This window comes from Equus caballus, chromosome 8, assembly GCF_041296265.1.
Source record: "Equus caballus isolate H_3958 breed thoroughbred chromosome 8, TB-T2T, whole genome shotgun sequence".
Classification (NCBI taxonomy): Eukaryota; Metazoa; Chordata; class Mammalia; order Perissodactyla; family Equidae; genus Equus; species Equus caballus.
This window is the reverse complement of record NC_091691.1, coordinates 50,575,776-50,597,712: the sequence shown is the minus strand read 5'-3', so window position 1 is coordinate 50,597,712 and position 21,937 is coordinate 50,575,776. Positions and strand designations below refer to the sequence as shown.

At 34.1% G+C, this 21,937-nt stretch overlaps 1 long non-coding RNA gene across 1 annotated transcript in view; it reads left to right on the top strand.

Moving 5' to 3' along the window:
* The window catches only part of LOC111774713 (uncharacterized), a 63,911-nt gene extending 42,243 nt beyond the window's left edge, over positions 1-21,668 (top strand). The window contains exons 3-4 of the long non-coding RNA XR_011420966.1: positions 12,877-13,012; positions 20,300-21,668. This is a non-coding gene — a long non-coding RNA (uncharacterized lncRNA). The remainder of the gene's footprint in view (positions 1-12,876; positions 13,013-20,299) is intronic.
* The last annotated feature ends 269 nt before the right edge of the window (positions 21,669-21,937 follow it).

The window sequence follows — 21,937 nt, the reverse complement described above, 5'->3', positions numbered from 1 at the left end:
TTCTTGGGCATCATTGATTGTAAATGCTCCCTTCTTTTATATCCCACAAAGAAAGAAAATCATGCTTTAAACTATGACACATGCTTCCTTATGAATTAGAATTTTACTTTCTGCTCTTAAAAATGTTTTATACTCTTTTGGATATAAAATGTTTAACCATTTATTACTTCTATGCATATATAAAAATGAAAATCTAAGCAAAATAAATTAAGCTTTTTCTTAAAACGAATGTATGTTGAGTCTTACATTTCTGCATCACTTTCCAACTCAGTCATTGACATTAGTGTTTTTCTGTATATTTTCCTAAGTTTCATCAAGAGCACCCATGAAGCAGTATTTCTAAAAAATGTTCTCCACTAGTGTTTCCAGGAATTCCTTGTAAGTCGTTTATCCTCATTAGGCAGATTTTGATATAGAACCTTTCTTGACTTTTACCAAAGGTTATAAATAGAAGGCATTCCACGTAGTAACCAGAACCTATATTCCTTCTTGAGATTACTCTAAAATGGTTTTATTGACTGAAATATTAAGAAGTTGCTCTTGTCCATCAGGGTTAACAACCATGTCACCATATTTTTCAGCGGTTTTATTCTTCAGTTGTTTAAATAAATGTTCCCAAAATACAACATGAACAAGAATCTCGCGAATTATATCAGGTTCTTGGCTGTCTAACTCAGATAGCTTAGCCAGTCCCTCTTTCTCTTCTCCTGAGCACTGGGGGAATCTCTGTCTTGTTTGAGGGAAAGCATTCTCCCTTCATGTTTATAAACTTATCTCCCTATATATTTATTTGAGAGGGTCTGCCATGCCTGTGAATCCCATTCCTAGGACTGAAGCTTTTCTTGTGGAAACAATGTGTATAATTCAATTGAATTGCTGGCTATGTGAACAGCTACGCCCAAGTTTAGACATGTGCAAGCAATGACATTTATAATATGACGACCACTGGACTAACAGTGATTGTAAATTGCTATTGTTGTACTTTTAAACTTCAGAGGTGTTAAACTGCAGAAAAATGTGCATCTTAAGATTGACAAAATATACTATATGAGTATTTTTTATATATGCAATATATTTGTATATGTGTATCTATATATTATATATACATACATATACATGTATAATATATACATGTAAATACATATATACACATATGCAGTATATATTATATACATATGTATACTATATATACACACATAAGTATTACACAAATACACACATACTAAAAACTGGTACTACTGATATCACTTTCAGAGGATACATAGCATTAAGAAAAAACTCTCATAACAACAATTCAGAAAGTATTTAGAAAGCACACCAATCACGATTTCAAGAATCTTTGATTTGGAAAGAATTTTAGGGAAGCATCAATTCAGGTACTTTGAGTTACAGATGACAACATTGAGCTCTAGTAAGCAAAGTGATTAGTTGAATATCACACAGCTTATGAATGTCAAAGCTGAAACTAATTTGTTCTGGTTTCTAGTTCAGTGTTCTTTTCATTACATCAGTGATCCTTTGGTGATACATAGAAATAGTCCAGGTGAATTTTTTATAGCAATTACTTGGTTTGATCTGAGTCCGCCAATGTCCCTTTAACTAAAAGGAAGCTTTTATGGGTAGAAATCCTTTAATAAAGTATTTGATGGGCCTTAAGATAGATATAAGGTTGGCAATACGCCACATTAAACCTTATTATATTTTTTGATGTTATTACTTTTCTTCAGCCAGTTTTTTCTAAATTGGTTCAGAATTGCAAATTGAACCAGTTCACCATTGTATTTAGAAAAAGGAAGATAACTCTACTAAATTATTGCAGATACAAATCAAGACTCTAAAGTAATGTGATTGCAATTTTTAGACAACTATTTCCATGTTTATATTTTCAAATCTGTGTTAACTCTTTCGAAGCAGTCCCCTTGAAAGACTATGCTTTTTCCCTATTTATGTTGTTCTAGTCAAAGTCAGGTTTGGAATTCCTTCTTGACCTTTTGAAGCCTGTGGCATATTTTCCTAAATATTCCTGGTGGTGATAAAGTTCCATCCTCTGAGGCTAGATGTATCATTTTACTTTTCTTCCATAATAGGTCATCCCAAAGTTTACTGGTTTACTTAAATGATGATTCTGTGGGTCAGAAATTTGGACTGGGCTCAGTTGGCCAGTTATTCTGGTCTTAGTTTGGTCTACTTGTATGTCTATAGTCATTTCCTGGGTTGGCTAGGGTTGTAATATATATATATATATATTTTTAAATAATGCTGTCTTGCCCAAGTTTTGAGGTTCTAGCTAAAGGCTGGTCAGTCCCCTTTTGAGCAGTTAATTAAGTCCACACCCCAACTACTTCCCTTATATGGGTGCTTATACTCCAGGCTACTCTACACGAGTCCTACCTGTCCCAGGGCCAGGTACCACACAACTAGGGATAGCCGCAGTGCCCAGGAGCCCAGGAAATTATTCAAATTAGCCAATCCACAGGAAGCCTATGAAACCTAGGTAAGTCCATCCCACTTGCCCTCTCCACCTCCAGTTTGCTGTTACCCTGTCCTTTGGTGGAACCTTCTGTCTGGCCCTGCATGGCAGCCTTTACTTGTTTGGAGCCATAAGTAACAAAAGATTCTGTCTTATCTAACTGAGTGTCACGGTGTTGTGTCCTGCCATCAAAAGGATCTTTAAATCTTATAAAAATGGGGATCTGGCTGCCTTAGTGTGGCTTCATCTAGGATGGCCTGCCTCTGTTCTATGTGGTCTTCCATTCTCCACTGAGCTGGTCTGAGCTTGTTCACATTACAGTGGCAGGATTACGAGAGAGAGAAGCAATGCCTCTTGAAAGCTAGACTTGAAACTGGCTTATTGTACTTCCCCTGCTTTCTATTGGTTAAAAAAGTCATGAGATCACCTGATCTCAGAGGTCAGGAAAATGACTCCACCTGTGCTGGAAGAAAGCTGCAAAGTCACATTTCAAAAATCATGGATACAGGGAGAGTTGAAGAATTAGAGCATTTTTACAATCAATCAACAATAGAGATTTTGATTTTAATAATTATCAAAACCTCATTTAGAGGCATGTGTGATGAATAAGATAGTTTATCAGTTTAGACAATGCCCTTCCAAATTAACAAACTTTCTGGTTTTCTATCTTCTGTACTCACCTTCTATTGCCCATAATTGAGACAATTTCAAAACATAAGTTTTAAATATGTTTTGAGATCTAGCTATCTTGGTTTAATGAATACTTTTTCAAAAATCTACTTTGCTTTTCACTCATATGCTTCATAAATTTTTTGCATATATGAATTGTTGTGGGGCTATATCTCATTGAAAATTAAAAAATTACAACAGAAAAATCAAATAACAATTGTTAAGATATTGATCTCCTATACTCAGAAATGCATTCCAAGGGGGTTAAAGGTACATTAGCAATAAATCAACAAATTTTACTAAAAACTTACTCTTTTAATTCACTTTTCATGTTTCTAATAATATTTAACACTTGGTATAAAACTAAGCATTTATTCTTTTTATTTGTGGAGGTGGGGCCAAGGTACATAGAACTGAATGAATCACTGTCTATTCAGCTCACAGTAATGCTTGTCTCTTTTGAGGATTATTTTATTATTTTTCATCCATTGTTCCCATCTCTTCCTATAGTATAACATTGTGTGTATGTGTATGTGCATGTGTAGATAGATAGAAAAATAGATACTATGTTCCTAGTGATTTTTTGGCTGTATGACTTTTAATTTATAATAATGATATCATGCTATAAATTCTATGTTTATTTTTTCACTCATCATTTTGTTTTTGAGATGTTCTCGTGTTTCTATATGTAAATTTAACTCAGAATTTGTGATAGCTTGTCCCAAACAATGTTACGATGAATAATAAATCACGTATCTTGTAATGGACTAGAGAAGAATTTCACAAAAATATATACCCAGGGCCATGACTGCTGGGTAGTGCGATATATATGGGGCTGTCATGTTCACTCTTATTTTTCACTCTTGACTTAGTCTACTCAGGCTGCCATAACAAAACACCATAGACTTGGTGACTTAAACAAAAGAAAAACAAAAGAGAAAACAAAATTTGCTTTCTCTTATTCTGGAGACTGGAAGTTCAAGATCAAGTGGCTGACAGAGTTGGTGTCTGTGAGAACTCTCCCTTTGGGTAGCAGATGTCCATTTTTTCTCTCTCTGCTCACATGACCTTTCCATTGTGCATGCACAGAGAGAGAGTGAGAGAGCTCTCTATGTCTCTTCTTATAAGGACACTAATCCTATAGGTTCAGGGCTCCACCCTTATGACCTTATTTAACCTTAGTTACTTCCTTAGAGGCCCCATCTCCAAATACAGATCCTCCTTGACTTACAATGGGGTTACATCCTGATAAACCCATCTTAACTTGAAAATATCCTGAGTTGAAAATGCATTTAATACTTAAGTTATATATTATATACATAACATTATAGCTTAGTCTGGTCTACCTTAAATGTGCTCAGAACAATTACATTAGCCTACAGTTGGGCAAAACCATCTAACACAAAGCCTGTTTTATAATAAAGTGTTGACTATCTCATGTAATTTACTGAATACTGTACTGAAAGTGAAAACCGGAATGGTCGTCTGGCTACAGAATTGTTATAAGTGTCTCAGTTGTTTGCCCTTGTGACCACGGGGCTGATGGGGAGCTGCGGCTCACTGCCTCTGCCCAGCATGGGGAGAGCGTAGGTATTGTACTTCACATCACTACCCAGGGAAAGATCAAAATTCAAATTCGAAGTACAGTTTCTACTGAAGGCATATCACTCTCATATCATCATAAGCCAAGCGATCCTAAGTCAGGGATGGTTTGTACAACCACGCTGTGGGCTAAGGCTTTGACATGTGAATTTGGTGGGGACACAAACATTCAGTCCATGACAACTATTATTTTGTATTATGTTTTCTTTCCTTCTAAAAGAGAGTGTCAGTTTTGACGATAAATTACGTGGTCACTTTAGGTATATGCATACTTAAATGCTCTAAGCCTTGTTGAATTTCTCACTAAATAGACTATCAAATCTTCCACTCCTACCAAAAGGGCCCTTGTTTCTCCACATTTCATAAGGAATTTTTATTATCTGATTTTTGATTTTTGCCACTCTTATAGATTATAATAGGCACATTTGGAACTAAATATTATGTTCTTTAATTTATAGTATAGTCCTTTGTGACAATTTCTATTTAGAGTTGAGAAGTAATGGTGTAGTAATATTAACAGCTTATTGTCTCGGATATTAATATGAGCTCTCATGTATTAAATTATTATACTACACCAAATTAACATTTGGTAAGTGAGAACTATTATTATTGTGTAAAATAGAAGAAGACTGCATTTAAGTGGAACCAATATCTTATAGTTGCATGATTTTGAGCAAGATACTTAACTACTCTAAGCCTGTGATTTTGTACTCATGTGAGAAATACTAACAAGTACCTGGTAGAGGGCGTTAAGTGAAGTCATGTACAAAGTGCCAATGGGCTATACGGTAAGTCGTCCATAAATGTGGATTCTCTTCCCTCTGTCTGGAAAGTCTCTTCTCAACGGCAGGACAATGAATGACTTAACCTTTCACATTTTACTTCTTGTTCTGAGTTCTCTAATCTTCTTTTCCAGATTGTTTTTTCTTCCTTGCTAGAAATTTTACTTAATTTTCTTGAAAGACATGGCTTTGATTCACATTTGTTTCTTCAATTGCAAAGCAACTTAAGGGGCTTAAATCTCTTACAGCTGGGAACTGATGAAACAATAAGAAAACAACTGTGTTAACTGCTCTTGACTAGAGCTTATCCTGGGGCAGAACCCTCTCTCAGACTCAGTTTGATGTCCCCATTGCTGCTTAGAAAAGCAGCGGGATCAAGCCTTCTTTGGCCACCGTCAAAAAGACATGGCTTTTCAGGGAGTCAGATGCTCTTAGCAGAGAAACGATCTGTGTCCCAGGAATAAGGACAGGAGGAAAGGACACGTGGGATTTGGAAGGGAACAAGGATGCTGAGGGGGTGGCTAACTGGAAGGGTTTGCTGGGGCATCATCTGCCACGTGCAGGTTAGGCTGTGGACAGATCCTTGCGAAATGCCTTCCACCCACCTGAAGTCTTGGATCAGGCCAGATTATCACTGAAGTCTTACCATCTCTGGCAAGTGCCTCTCAGGAATCTTTGGCATAATGTCTATTTTCTTTTGTCAATTTTCATACTAATAAAGGACTTCCGGAATGAAAAGGCATGGTTGAAAATTGACAGATGTCGATTTACATAAGCTCTCAGTTTTAGAAAAGAAAAATTGATTGCTTCCCTGCAGATGTATGCAGGTGGCCGAATCTAGTAATATGGGCTTTAATGGATATTGATTTCAACACTACTAACTGCTTTGCATGCCTCAGTTTACTCAGTTCATCTTCAGGAACTGCCACGCCAACTATACCAACTATCAAATCTTCTGGCGTAAAACTCTTTGCCAGCTTCTGAAAACTCAACAGTATAGAAAAATGATGGTTACTTCTAACAACACGTACATTCGAAGACTTTTTGCTTTTACTCTGTCAGAATAGAACACATTTATAACTGGAGGAGTTTAGGTAATGGTTTAATGTATATACCCAAAAAGCCTCTGTCCATGTTATATATACTTTTAACAATGAATTAATAAAAGACCACTTACGTAGTCAAGCTGGTGTAACAAGGTGGATTGACATTAATTACTTTGGGGACCAATTATGAGGTTACAGTAAAAAAAGACTACATAGATGTCCTGGATAGTTATAATTTGGGATTTCTCTATTTAATTCTGTTCTTGCACATATTTCTTATAGCTCCTATTAAAAATCAGTAACTTTTAATAATTGTAGAAACAGAGCTAGACAACATTACTATGAAAGAATCACTTAATTAAACTGTCTTGTGTGTTCCTCCACATACATTGTGTGTTTTGAAACATTGAATGAATCAGCAGAGACGAGGTTAAAAAAATACTATAGTGTTAATTTCCTTCTTCTTTTTACTTTAACCAGTTTCGGTCTGTTTATTGGAACTGATTAATTTGAATTGATGAGTTTTATTGACTTTTGTCATGCACAGTTTAATTCAATCAAATTGCCTTATTCCAAGTTGTGAAAATGAGCTTTATTTTCTAATCCAATTAGGGGGAGCCTATAGGATGTTGTTCACATAAGAACTTGGGAATAACTAAGTTGTTTGCTAGCAGCTGAAGCCAGAAATATGTAGAATCCTCATGTATAATCCTAAATGGTAGAAACATTTGTGTATACAAGTCTCTGAAATACTACTATCTTTGGGAGATGGTGCATCATAGCAAACAACCAGCTAAAGTTACATATATTAAGGGCTTTACTCTACTGTAGACCCCGGCATCAGAGCAGCGACCAAGATACAAGGCTCAATCAATCTGAGCCTCAAAGTCAGAAAATCAACCCTCGTACTCTCAATGCTTCCAAACACATAACCTGGAGGCAATCTTCCCCTCCTCCTGCTCTGCACTCCAGGACAAACCCCTCTCTAAAGCTGACCACAATGTCCACTTTAACCTGATTTTGCCCTTAGAGAAATGTCAAGTATTACAGGGCTTGTGGGAAATCCCGTTATGATAAAATCTATTACAGCATCTCATATGTGTCATTTTTATCTGGAGATTACAAGACGGCCTTTCTCTGGATGGTGTCAAATGTCTCTGAAAATATCTTTTCAGATTTGGCTCACCTAGGTTGTTGGGTAAAGCAGTGAGTTTACTTTCCAACTTGCCCTGATTTGTATGCTATTTTTAGTTAAAGCCACACATAACTATGTGGGATAAAGATAATTTTACTGGATTTAGTGTGAAGGCACTCTTACATAGTAGGTCAGTAAATCACATGGAAACATCCTGAGTGTAAATACTTTTTCTCTAAATAAATAGATCTTTATTATTGTGTAATAGCTTTCTCTTTTACTTAATTCTCAAAATAAAAGTACTCAGAAAGAGTATTATTCACCTAATGTTGTTAGAGATGTTCAATATAGGTGTATATCACTTCGTTTAAGCATCCCTTAAAAATTTTTAAACACTTTTAATCCACTGGAAAATGCCAGGTGATTAAATTGTATTTTTTACTAGTAACTACAGTGATTTCTCATTAGGCCCTGAAATCTTCAAAACGATAGTCAACGTGAACAAGATAGAAAGAAGGTAAAATGACACACAAGAATAATGCATTCCTAATAGTTTTGTGTGAGTCATTTGAAGTAGAGGGTGAGATTGTATTATGCTCTGACAACTGAATTTCTTGGCATTAAAGCAAAAAATGAATCAAACTATATTGCAGTCAAGAGGTCCAAATTAGACTTCAATAATGCCACACAACTCTATATTCCTAAAGAGAAAAATGTATGTAGAGATGCTTCTCGCTTTCTTTAAATATTATCAATGAATTTCTTTGAAATTATTTTCTTAATTGGCTTAAGGTTTATTCACTGAATCAAAAATATTATTTATACATTTTGGTTTATACATACTGCGTCATACACAGCTCTGCTCATTTTCCTGCTTTCTGACTAGCGCTGTGAAATTTTCCTTTCAGTGTATGTTCTCTTGATCAACTTCTAACTTTTTATTTATTTCTGAAGTAAACTTATTTTGTTGTATTTTGAGTTCAATTATGCTTTCTTTTCTTTTTCTCCCTGTGTTTTAAAAACCATTTCCTTTCTTAGTTTTTGAATTTCTGATTCCAGGTGGTTTTTAATATCCTCAAATTCATGTTTAGATATATTTAATTCAATGAGAAGTATTGTCTGACCTTTCCTCTCTCTCTCTCTCTCTCACACTTGATTCATGCTTGCTTTTCGGGAGAATTTTCCTTAGTTGACATGAATTTCCTTTTCTGATTTTTTTCTAATACTTCCTTATGGGTCTGCTAATCTTTTGCTTATTCGTTGTTGTGGAATTGGGACATTTTACATGATTTTGTGTAGTTTAATTTTTTTTCTTGCTGTTCCATGTTGATTTAGCAGCTGTTCAAATTTTGAGAAGGATACTTTAGCTAATAAATTTTAAGGCTTTAAGTTTTCAAAGATAAGCGTTTAAAGGCTATTACTGTTTTCCTTCTTGGGACTACTTTTCTTTTATCCCTCATATTTTGATATGGAAGATTTTCTTAATATTTTCATTCAAATATTTTCTAAACACATATGTACCTAAGTCTCATGCATTTTTCCTGCTATGTTGTCTGCATAATTTATCAATTATCAAGAGAAGATATTAAAATACTGTATTATGATATGTTTGTTTATTTCTGATGTTCAGTTGATTTTAGTTTATATATTTTGAGGCTGTTTTCATTACTATTTTTCTTTAACCCATTTGATATTTAGAAATAAATTTTGAAGCTGTCTTATAGTAGCTTATGAAATATATAAGAAAAAAACTGTTAGAAAAAATGTGCAAACTCCAGGAATAGGTAATTGATTCATAAAAGAGGAAACACAAATGATCAATAAAAATATAAAGCATACTTCATCTCACTAGTAGTCAGGTAATTTGGCATTCAAAGCAAGATGAGATTTTATTTCTTACTCATTCAATTGGTAAGACTTAAAGCCGACCAGTTCAAGTGTTGCAGGAGATGTGGAGCAATACGAACTCTGATACATGGCTGGTGAGACTAAATTATACATCATCTTGAGAGAGAGCACAGATTGCTAATCTGTAATAAAGCTGAAGCCATCCATACCTTATGAACACATCCAATTCTACAGGTGTAGCCTAGAGACATGTATAAAAGTGCTTACTGAAACACTGTTTCGAATAGGAAATTTTTTTTAAAAAAGAGCCACTCAATTATCCATTAACAGAAAGACAGATATATACATTGTACTCTGTCCATCTAATGAATAATAGATAGCAGGGATGATGAGTGACCTACAGCTATTTCTATCAACAAAGATAAATCTTACAAACAAAATTTGGAACAAAAATATAAATTGAAAAAAGATACATTCAAGGTGCTATCATGTGAATTTAAAAACATGCAAAACATTAATATATATTGATTATCAATTCATGAGTATGTACTAAATATATAAAAAAATGAGAAACTCCAAATTATGACAATGTTTTCCTCTTTGAAGGAGGAAGGAAAATCTAATTGAAGAAGTGAATTAAAGAGGTTTAATGTGATTTTTAAATTTTTGCTTCTTAATCAGAGTAATGGGAGTGCATATGTATATTTGTATACATGCCTCTTTTTGCTTGAGGAAGACTGCCCCTGAGCTAACATCTGTGCCCATCTTCATCTGTTTTGTATGTGGGATGCTGACACAGCATGGCTTGATGAATAGTGTGTAGGGCTGCTCCCAGGATTCGAACTCGTGAAACCTGGGCCACTGAAGTGGAGTACACCAACTTAACCACTATGCCATGGGGCCAGCCCTGTCATGATATTTTTAACTTACGAAATCGTAGATATTTCAAAAGAATTGGTTTTCTTTTTATTTTCTCTTCCTAAATGTGTCATTTCTTAGATCACTACAATAATCATATACTTTAGGATAACAGACATAATGACCAATGAGTCAATTAAACAAAAAATATTTACTTGCTGATTTTTCTATTTAAAAGTACGAGATAATATTACGTTTTTGTAATGTGCTGGGATTTTAAACTATAACCACAGGAGAAGTTTAAAAGGAAGACACTGCTGACTTATTAAACCATGAGTGTGGAAAAACCCACAAGCTACCTATTCTTATGGTGAAGCTACTATAGATGGATATCAGTGTTGCTCTTAAAGAACCTGGAACATACCCAAGTTTATCCAAATTCACTATTCATCGCTCCCTTTCCAAAGAAACCATTTTATCCAAAAGAGAAGAATAGTGTTATATATTCTGAAACAATAATTTTATATCCATGTTTTTAATCTTTGGTGTAAAATCAAACATATAGGAAGGTTGTTCAAAATACCATAGGCTAAACCCCATGAAGCCCTATTAAATAAAAAATCTGGGTATGAATTTTCCCTATAAATATGTTGAAAAATATATTCCCCAGTGTTTCCAATGTAAAATTCAACTTGTAAATAACTGATTAATGGTATCAGCACCCAATTAAGCAAAAGTAGATTATCTGTAATTAAATTTATCTTTGTATGTACTTCAGGAGAGATTTTTGTTAGACTCAACACCATGTTTAGGTAAAGGGCAATCCTTAGAAGTAAGAGGAGCCTGGAGAAATTCAATATACTCTTTGTATGCTTTTGTTCTTTTTCCTTCATTCCAGCTCTCTGTATTTTTTCATAGCAAAATATGCATAGAACATAGTTCAGAGACTATTTCACCCTAAGAACAGGCGTACTTTAGAATTAATTAAAGAGCTCTTTGGAAATTAATATCTCATTCTGATAATACAACTATTGATTTATTGACCTTTTATTTGTCAGTTTTAGTAGTGATTGATGACCCTGTTTTTAATTTTATAGATTGTAATTGTAGAGCCAGTAATAAAGCACTGATACATAATTTATGGGAAAAAAGAAGAATTAGTAACCTCTACACAATACAACTACATTTCAGCCTCAAAAGATTTAGTTCATTTTCCCAACCAAGAAAAAATTAAGGAATAGAAAATAATACATTTTATCTTCATATTAATAATTTAGAACTAACAGAGGGAGAAAACCCATTGTCCTTTTCATAATTATCTAAGTTCATAGAGTTTCAAAAGAACAGCTGCTTATTCAAAGTCAATCCAGAAGCAGTTTTTATCATAAAGGTAATGGAAGTTTGTGCCTAGTTACACCTTAGCTGGAAAAAAAAAATGACTTCTCCCTTTTACTCCTTTTTGATGTTCTGTGTATCAAAGGCCAAAAAATCCACTTCGCTTAAAGTCTATCTTGTCAGTTAATTTTTATTAATAAATGGTTATGTGTTTAAACAGTGCTTCTTTGGGAGGCAACATGTAAATAAGCCCTTAGGGGTGCCAGAGGCAAAATGACAGCAGATGTGATGATACATAACAAATACTCACCGGGGGCTGGATGTCATTTCTTCCTCCTAGGCACCTTGTTATAATTTTGAATATATTAGCTTTCTGAGGGAGAGACAGGGAAAAAGAAGGAGGCTAAAGACAATATCATGCTTTGGAGACACATACAATTTAGGGTAAATAAAAGAAAGAGATTTCCACAAAACAATGACAACAACAAGAAAAATAGATAAAAGGTAAACTGGCAGAAAGAAAGAAAGAGAAGTAGGAAAGAAAAGTGAGCTAGAATTCAGAGGACATCAACAAACAAGCTGTAGGGGTGGAGATGAAACAGCGTTTACCGCAAGTCTGCTATGTCCCAGGTGTTTTATATGCATTCTATCAATTAATCATTACATCATCTAACTGCCCTTAGGGGTAGGTAATCTTTCTCAATTAATAGATGATAAAATTTTGGTTCAGATAAAACTCTCAAAATCTGTTTAAACAAGAAATCTAATGTGTCATTTCATTTATTCCTTCCATTCATGTGAGAAAAAAGGATGTATCAATGATCAACTTCTGGCTTTTCAAAGAAAATTCCCAAGTATTTGTACCTTTGAGCAAACAGAGATATCCATTTAAATATTATTTCAGGACACTATGATATTAAGTAAAGCAATCAATTGGAATTACACACCTCTTAGAGTTTAAGGGTTAATTTAGTAAGACAACACAATAATATCAGAAGTCTGGGGGTTTTACAAGGTCTCATTATTGAATTTAAACTTCTTAAGAATAATGCTTTGATGCAGAATGTTATATACTTTTCTTGCTGGGGTAATATTTTGTCTTACATTTTGTGAACTTTTTTTTAAAACCAGCAATTGGAAAGTCTTATATTTCAAGACTAAGAACTGGAATTTCATTGGTTAACCTCAAGCAAAAAAGAGGATGCCTGGAAAATTCAACTCCTATAATACGGAAAGGAAAAGGTCAGAAGAGGATAATTAAGAAATGGTAGGTAGAGGGTGTAGTGGTCTAGATCTGTAGTGTTTTGCCTCTATACAAGTAATGCTCAGTCAAACATCCGTAAGTGATAGAACTGCTTGGGGCTCTATGTCTGCCTGAAGCCAAAGCTTCTGCTGGCTCAATTATCCCTTGGCCTCTCACATCCAAGGAGGTAATCAGTGCATATAGCCCAGAGAACGTAAGATGAATGAAAAAGAAAGTGTCATAAGTTTGACATAGAGGAAACAATAGTGGGGAAAGGATTTAGATTCATAATCAAGGGCAAATAAGAAAAGGGTAGAAACTATAGCTTCATCAAAATGGCAGAATACAGTAACCTGAAAACCTATCCACAACCTAAGAAATGCTGGATATCACATGAAAATTAGTTCACAGATGAGCTCACAAGGAAGAAAGGAAAATAGAAAGATGACAGAAATGAAGAAGAAATGAAAACAAAAGTGGAAAGTAAAATGAAATGATACTGTAGCAGCCTGGACTTTATCTTTGGCTCCTTGGGAAACTAGGAGCATGGATTATAACTTCTTTCAGGGGTGGATCTTGAGCCCACATGAGGTGGAGCTTTGAAGCTGGGCTCCCCTTCAATAAAGTTAGGACTTCAAAGGTCTTCATATGCGGTAAAATAATTCACTAGAAAAAATCTAGTCTTCAGCACAGGGTGATAAGAAGCTCCTCTGTCTCTGTGAGGGCTATTGGTGAGAAAGGTTAGTGCCCTAAGGATATATCGAACTCCATCCCTGCATTTATATGGGTCTGCATTCAAATTTCTAATAGATAAGTAGAATGGAAACTCCCCTACCAAGAGAATAATTTAAATATTATTCCTGAGTTTCTGATAGCCCAAGGTTCCTAGAAGAGCTACACATGAAACTCCTCTGAAGTAAAATGTCCATAACTAAGATTGGAAGGAATTCACATGGGAAAAAAATGCCCACTGAAAATGAACACAAAGAAAAAAATGAAGAACCAATTCGCATATGAGAGTTAGCAGACACCAAACAAAATAGAATCCCAGAACTTGAAGCCCTAAAGGGGCGTTCTTGAAAAACAAAGATTTCTGCTAAAAAATTATTGCAGAGTCAAAATCCTCCAGGGTGGGTAACATAAGAAATCAGACACCAGCTGAGGAGGCAGTTATTGAACTAGAAGTTAGACCTGGGAAAAATTCACAGAATTCAGTGTAATGAATCAAAAATATTTTAAAAATATGGAAAAGAGATTACAAATCTGTATGATAGGGTTCATACCGCTAATAATAGTTTTATAAAGAAAAACTAGAGTCTATGACAGAAAGAGAACAAAGAAAGAGAGAGACATATTTGACAAGAAAAGGGATTTTTCAGAACTGATGAAACAAAATACTCCTCAGATTTGAAACTGTATCAATACCAAGTAACAGAAAAGTAAAGAAAGTGAGGAAGATCAAAAACAAGAAAAATATTTTTAAAAGGAACTAAATTAAAAGGAGAACATATCCTTAAAGGAACAATAATTTCATTGAACACAAGCTTCACAGTAGCAAAAACAGGAAAGAAGACAATAATGTTGAGAGAAAATTGTCCAACAAAATCTGAATATCCAACTAAATCGCCATCCAAGAGTAAGGGTATGTAGACAAATAGAGATTGAGATAATTTGACATTTTTAACCCTTGCTGAAAGCATGAAAAATGAACAGTCTCCATGAAGAGGGCATCTGAATCCAGAATGAAGGAGAGAAATGCCAGAAACAATGGTACACAATAAGATGGTGAATATGTTGGTAAATCTAAACAAGCATCGACCGTGTAGAATCACAATACTTGTTACAGAAGGAGTCAATGTATAATACCCCTCTTCTCCACCTGAATTGGAATACCTTGAGAAATATTCTTAAGATCTAGGCAGATGGAGATCAAAACATCAGTTTTCATTAACCAATATCTGTATATTGGGATATATGGTTTAGGTGTAGAGCTAGACTAGTTTGAAAACCTACTGTGAAACAAACTTACTCCTCAAAATAGCAGCCACTCTGAGATTTGCAATTGGCCAAGAGCATGTGTGCACTTTGCAAGCAACCTGATGCCAAAGAGAAGAGAAAGGAGTTTATCAGCCTGTCTTCAACTCCTTCTCCCAAATTCACTAATCAGATTACTTACCACTTCCCTTTTTGGAAGGTATATCAGTTATATTAACATAAAGTATGTGGCTGTTACAAATAATGCAGAAATCTTCTTGGATTACAAGAGAAAAGGTTTATTTCTTGATCACATAAAACCCACCGTTGTTCAGCTGTGACACTACTCAATTACTTCATTCCTGGTCTTATTACCGGCTGAAGGAGAGGTCCCTCTTTGGGACATGCTATTCTTATGGCTAAGAGCGAAATAAATGCAAACCGTATGATGACTCTTCCTTTGGGAAGGTGCACAAGTCACATCTGTTTATATTACATTGGCTAAAATTTCACACAGCAAAGCCTGATCTGAACAAATAATATAACCTCCCAAAGGAGGAATGAGTGAGGGGGTAAGGCAAGAGACACCCCCATAGTGCCACTTTGTCTGTATGAAAAAGAGGAGCCAAAGAAAGGATCTGCCCCCAAAATAATAGTAACCAATTTTGTATGCATGTGGATGTGCAGGGAGACAGGTGATGTAAAGCAAGATAAAATTAATATTCTAGACAATAGAGTAGAATGTTGAGGAGTGATGAAAAATAAGTAGTGTTTTTCAAGAGAAAGAAGTACTAATTTTTGACATTGTTAAGTTTTGCATGCATGTTAAAATTTTAAGTATAATAAAAATTCATAGAAATTAAATATAGGATAATTAAAAGGGGAATAAATTAAATTTGAAAAAACAAATAGAATACAGATATTGAATGGAAGAATAAAGGAAAAGCAGGTTAATTCAAAGCACAACATGAGATGGTAGAAATTAAATCAAATACATTAGTAAGCATAATAAATGTAAATGGACCAAAGTCAGTAGTTAAAATCCAGAAATAGCCAGACTGGAAAAAACAAAAATAACTCATCTATATGTTATTTTCCTGAAATACAAGAACATGGAAAATTTGAAAAGGAAAAAGGAAAAAAAGAAAAACTAACATCAAGCAAATGCTTATCCATGTAAAGATAGGAAGCTATGGTTAATACCAGAGAAAACTGACTTTAAGACTTAAACTACTATTGTGGATACAAAGAAATATTTACTAAATTATCCATTCTGAACTTACGTACGCTAAACATGATTACAAAATATTTAAAGGAAAATTTGACAGAATGGCAAGGAGAAATTAACAAATGTATAATGATTATGGGAGATTTTAACATCTATTTCTCATAATTTTTAGATAAAGTAGACAGCATATACAAGACATCAAAGATTTGAATACAGTTATTTTTACATCTGATGAATGCAGTAACAATTATCTAAAAATCTACTTCCAACGATTAATACACATTCTTCCCTTGGCTGATGAGTGGTGAGCGTCCACGCCAGGGATCCATACCTGCAAACCCAGGCCGCCAAAGCGAGCACGCTGAACTTTTAGCCACTGTGCAGCAGAGCTGGCCCCACAATGAGAAATTTTGTTTCCTTAAATGTTTCAATAAAAATTATTTTTATAACAAAATTTTGTAAAAATTTTAAAAATTTCTTTTAGAAAAAGAGAAAAGACAAACCCGAATGATCTAATGTTTTATTTCTCAACATTTTTTTGGAACATTCAGAAAATAGATCATCTCTTAGGACAAAAGCAATTCTCAGTATTCAAATATTGGTACTATACAGACCATATATTCTCATCATGATGTTATAATGATAGAAACCAATGACAAAAAGTTAAATTTAAAAACATACCTGATAAATTAAAAACATCATTCTAAATAATTCATGGTTCAAAGAATAAATCTTAATAGACATTTTAAATATTCAAAATTGAATAATTCATAGGCTATAGCCTTTATTAGTTTTCCATTGCTGCTGTAACAAGTTGCCAAATCTTAGTAGCTTAAAATAGCATGAATTATTATCTTAGTATTCTGGAGGTCAGAACACTGAAATGGGTCCTCGCTAAATCAAAATGTCAGGAAGGCTGCAGTCCTTCCTGGAGGCTCTGGGCCCAATCTCTTTCCTTGCCTTTTCCAGTTTCTGGAAGCCACCTGCATTCTTTCATCCATGGCTCCCTTCCACCTTCAAAGCCAATAATGATCTGTTGAGTCTTTTTCACATTTCATCATGGGATTCTGACTCTCTCTTTCACTTTAAATGATTCTTGCAATTACACCGAGTCCACCTGGGTTAATCCAGGATATTCTCCCCATCTCAGGATCAGTTGGTTGGCAAACTTAATTCCACACTCAACCTAAACCCTCCCTTGCTATGTAACATAACATATTCCCAGTTTCCAGGGATTAGAATGTGGGCATCTTTGGTGGGGATGGGAGGGCATCATTCTGTCTACCACACAGCTAAAGTATTATTTTGAGGGAAAACTACACACAAATACTATACAGAAAAAAGGCCAAATATTTTAGGGAGGCATCCATTTTAAGAAGACAGAAAAAGAAAACCAGGATAAACCAAATAAAAGATGAAGGAAATATTTATGATAAAGAAAAAATATCAATGAACCAGAACACATAAATATTAGAGAAGATCACAAAAGCCAAATCTTCTTCTAGATAAGAATAATAAAAATTAAAATAAACAAATCCTTTGAAAATTCAGTCTAGAAAAATGAACTACTCAAATAAACAACACTAAAAATGACATGAGGAAGAAGACATAATTAAAATTGAGCAGAGATTAAAAACATAGAATAAAATGAAAAATTTAAACAAGTAACTTGAAAATTAGCAGTTTTTATTTAAAAAAAATTAAACCTGTCTCAAGAAAAACAAATTTTAAAGCATAAACCTATAACCATTAAAGAAATGGAATCAGTATTGAGAAATCTATCACCCTCCTGAACACACTGTAATGTTCTACGCCCGCAAGGATTTTAAAAGCAAGTTTTACTAAATCTTCAAGGAACAGACACTTCGGAGAATTGAAAATAGATAATATTCCCCAAACTCATTTTACTAGATGAGTGAATTTTTGGCACTCAAATGAGAGAAGTCTGCAGGAAAAAAAAGAAAATTTAGAGCACAGATCACTTTCTTTCATAATATAGATACAAAATCTGTATCAAGCTAAATCAAGCAAAGTATAAAATCTCAGACTGTACTAAAAATTTTTGTACCTCACAGGAAAGTAATGTTTGTTATGTCGTTAATAGATAAGTAGAAAAAATATAACACTCTTTCGTGATCAAAATTTAGCTAGGAATAGAAGGGAGGTTATTTTAATATGGCAAGTGATGTCCAGCAAACACCTACAGTAAATAACATACTTACAATTTTAAAAGAAGACAGAAAAAGAAAACCAGAATAAACTGTCAATTCTCTTAAATTCTCAAAAGAAAAAAAAATACTCACTACTATTACTTTTATTCAACATATACTGGTGGTTTTTTCAAGTGCAAAAAGACAAGATAAAGAAATATGTAAGTATTTGTAAGAAAGAAAGGTTTATTAAAATTTCTATGTAAAAGTAAATAGCCGAGAAGGTACAAGAAAATTTTGAAGAATATAAAGAATAAAAGAGGATTTGTTCCTCCATATTTAGTCCTTCCCTTTGATATTAACGCAGCAATAGACAAATAGATCAATGGAACAGAATTGACAGCCTGGAAAGAGAAATTCTCTGAAGAAACTCTTGGAAGATGACAGAAGTAGCATTAAAAATCAGCGAGCAGAATGGGCATTTTGACAACTTAAGTAGCTATCCACTTATATAAAAAATAAAATTAGAGTAATACTCAAATGCCCTTCAGAAAACAATAATTTCACCTTGATTAAATACTGGAAAGTTGTATTAGTTTCCTAGGGCTGCTATTATAAAGTACCATAAATTGGATACCTTAACCATTTATTGTCTCATAGTTCTGGAAGCTAGAAGTCTAAGATGAAAGTTATCATCAGGCCATGCTCCCTGTGAAATCTGTAGGGGAACCCTGCCTTGCCTCTTGCTAGCTTCTGGTGTTTTGCCAGCAATGTTTGCCATTCCTTGGCTTGTAGATGCATCCTTCCTATCCTGTCTTCACGTGGCATTCTCCCTGTGTGTCTTCACATTATACTCAGATAAATATTTGTATGCCAATGCTCATTGCAGCGTTTATTCACAAGAGTCAACAAAATCAAATAGCCAAAGGTAGACACTACTCAAGTGTCCATCAACAGAAGAATGATTAATATATATACATACAATAGCATGTTTCTAAGCCTTAAAAAGGAATGAAGTTCTGATATATGTTACAACATGGAAGACCCTTGAAAACATTACACTAAGTAAAATACCACCAGACACAAAAGAACAAACATTGTATGGCTCTGTTCATATGAAATATCTAAAATAGGCAAATTCATAGAGACAGGAGGTAGATTAGAGGTTACCAGGGGCTGGAGAGAGAAGGGAACGGAGAGCTATTGCCTAACGGTTACAGAGTTTCTCTTTGGAGTGATGACAAAGTTTGGAAACAGATAGTGGAGAGGATTGCACAACATTGTAAATGAAAATTAATGCCACTGAACCATACAGTTAAAAATGATTAAAATGGCAAATTTTGTTACATATTTTACCACAATAAAAAAATGAGAACAAAAAAGAAATAGCTACAGCTATGATGACTTATACTCATCCAGTTTCTCTATCTCTTAGGAGATTAGATTTAATTACTGAAAAATAGAATATTAAGAACATGATATAATTTATATTTTACTAAAATATGTTATATCTCTTTACGTTTTTCCTCCTTCCTTCTACTACCCACAATTCTAGGTTTCTTTACAGAAGTAAAAATCTTATACTATGGATTTCTCAAAACATGATACAGCTCCTCAGTAAAGGCAGTGCCATGGAGCACATCCTTTTAAGCTATGAGGCATTTATTTATAATATTTGACTTGAAGTCACCATAAAACCATGTAACAACAAACTATGTTATTACACAATTCGGCCTCCGTAATTCTAAAGATGCTGCTCAGTAAGATCAGCACCTCATGTACCTAATTTCATAATGTGACCAAAGAGGCCAATCTTGTGTGTTCAATGTTGTCCATGTTTAAAAAATCCACTTTAACATCAGATCTTAGAGGGACCCATTTAGAGCTATGGATTTCTTGTGGAAATTGTTCTATTTCCTTGAATAGCAATAGGAAAATCAACTCTCGTTCTTTCTCTAGGAGCTGAAAAAGGAATACACTTGCAGGTGAAACAAACTGTCTTTATTCTGTTGAAATAAAACTCAATCTATGTGCTCAGCAGCATATGTGAATAGCAGATTGAAACTTGGTCGCAGAGAATTTTCTGTTCCTGACAACATCTGTTATACTTGACAGATGCTCCAGTGCCAACATCGCACCAAGCAAAGTGAGACTACAAGAAAGTAGAAACTCCCAGTGTTTTAGCTTCTTTTCTGGAGAAAAACACCATTAACTCAGAAACTAGGTTCTGAACTGAATGAAATACATATAATGTTTGCATCTTGTGGATTACAAGCATATGTGATTTCAGTGATTAAAATATCATATTCCTCACCCCCCTGCTTCCTCATAGACAGAAGGTCTGGCTCCTTAATCTGACATTTGAGTTCATAACATTTCAAAATGTTTTCATTTTTTCCCTATGACTAGCAAAGTAAGAAATAGAATATCAGAAAAACGTGGAATGTTTATTCCCAATAATAAGAACAACATTGTGATGTTAATAAATGCATAGGCAAAGAACATGAACAGTAAAATTACTCAAAAGGAAATGCAGACAATAAACATGTATTAGACATGGTGTGAATTTGCTAGTATTGAAATGAATGCAAATTTAAACAAAAACGAGGTATAATATACAAGGCATGCACTTTAAAATATATAATTTCAAAAGCTACTGCTAGTACAGTATGTCCAGAGTACCGCTGCTTTGATTGTAGAACAGTAAATTTATATGTTCATTTTGGAAAGCATTTTGGCATACCAAAGGTCATTAAAAAACGTTTGTAGAACTCACTTTAGGAGCTGCTGGTTAATTTCATGTTGATAAGCAAGCACCGACTATTGACTTCTTCCACAAAATTCAAGCCTAGGGAAACTGAAGAAACAAAAGGAAAATAAGGATTTCAGAAAGAAGCCAAAAAACTGAGCAAACCATTCAGAGCATGGAGTATGTTTTGAGTTGTTTGCGTCTGGAAGATGAGCGGCTGTAGGCTATGAAGGAAGAGGGTAGATTGAAGGCGCAGTGAGGTTGCAGGTGGGAGTTAAGCTTTAATTCTTAACTTTTTTTGAAGTTTTACATATATATTACACATATAAATCACAAGTGTACAGCTTAGAGACTGATTTTAAATGTAACTACTGCCAGATCAAGACAGAGAATATTATAAGCATCAACATCAATATGTTTATCAACATCCAGAAACCTCCCTGCTGCCCCGACCCAGTCTACTTTCCCTGAAGAGGACGATCAGTTAACTTTGGCTCCTTTTGAACTTTGTATAAGTAGAGCCACACTCTTTTGCATCTGGTATGTATAGCTCAAAATTATAATGGCAAAATTTAATCATTTTATTGCATGTGGTAGTAATTTGTTATATTATTATTGTTAATATTAATTTGCATTATTTTAAATTTTATTTATCATAGTATATTTATTGTGTATATATTACCTATCATTTATTATTATATTAATTATATTATTGAATATAGCAGTAGTTTATGAAATACTATATAGTATTCTGTTGTATGAAAATATCAAACCTTTTTAAGTCATATCTTAATGGGCATTTGGGTTGTTTCTAGTTTTGGCTATTATTAAAAAAAAAGCTGCTAAAA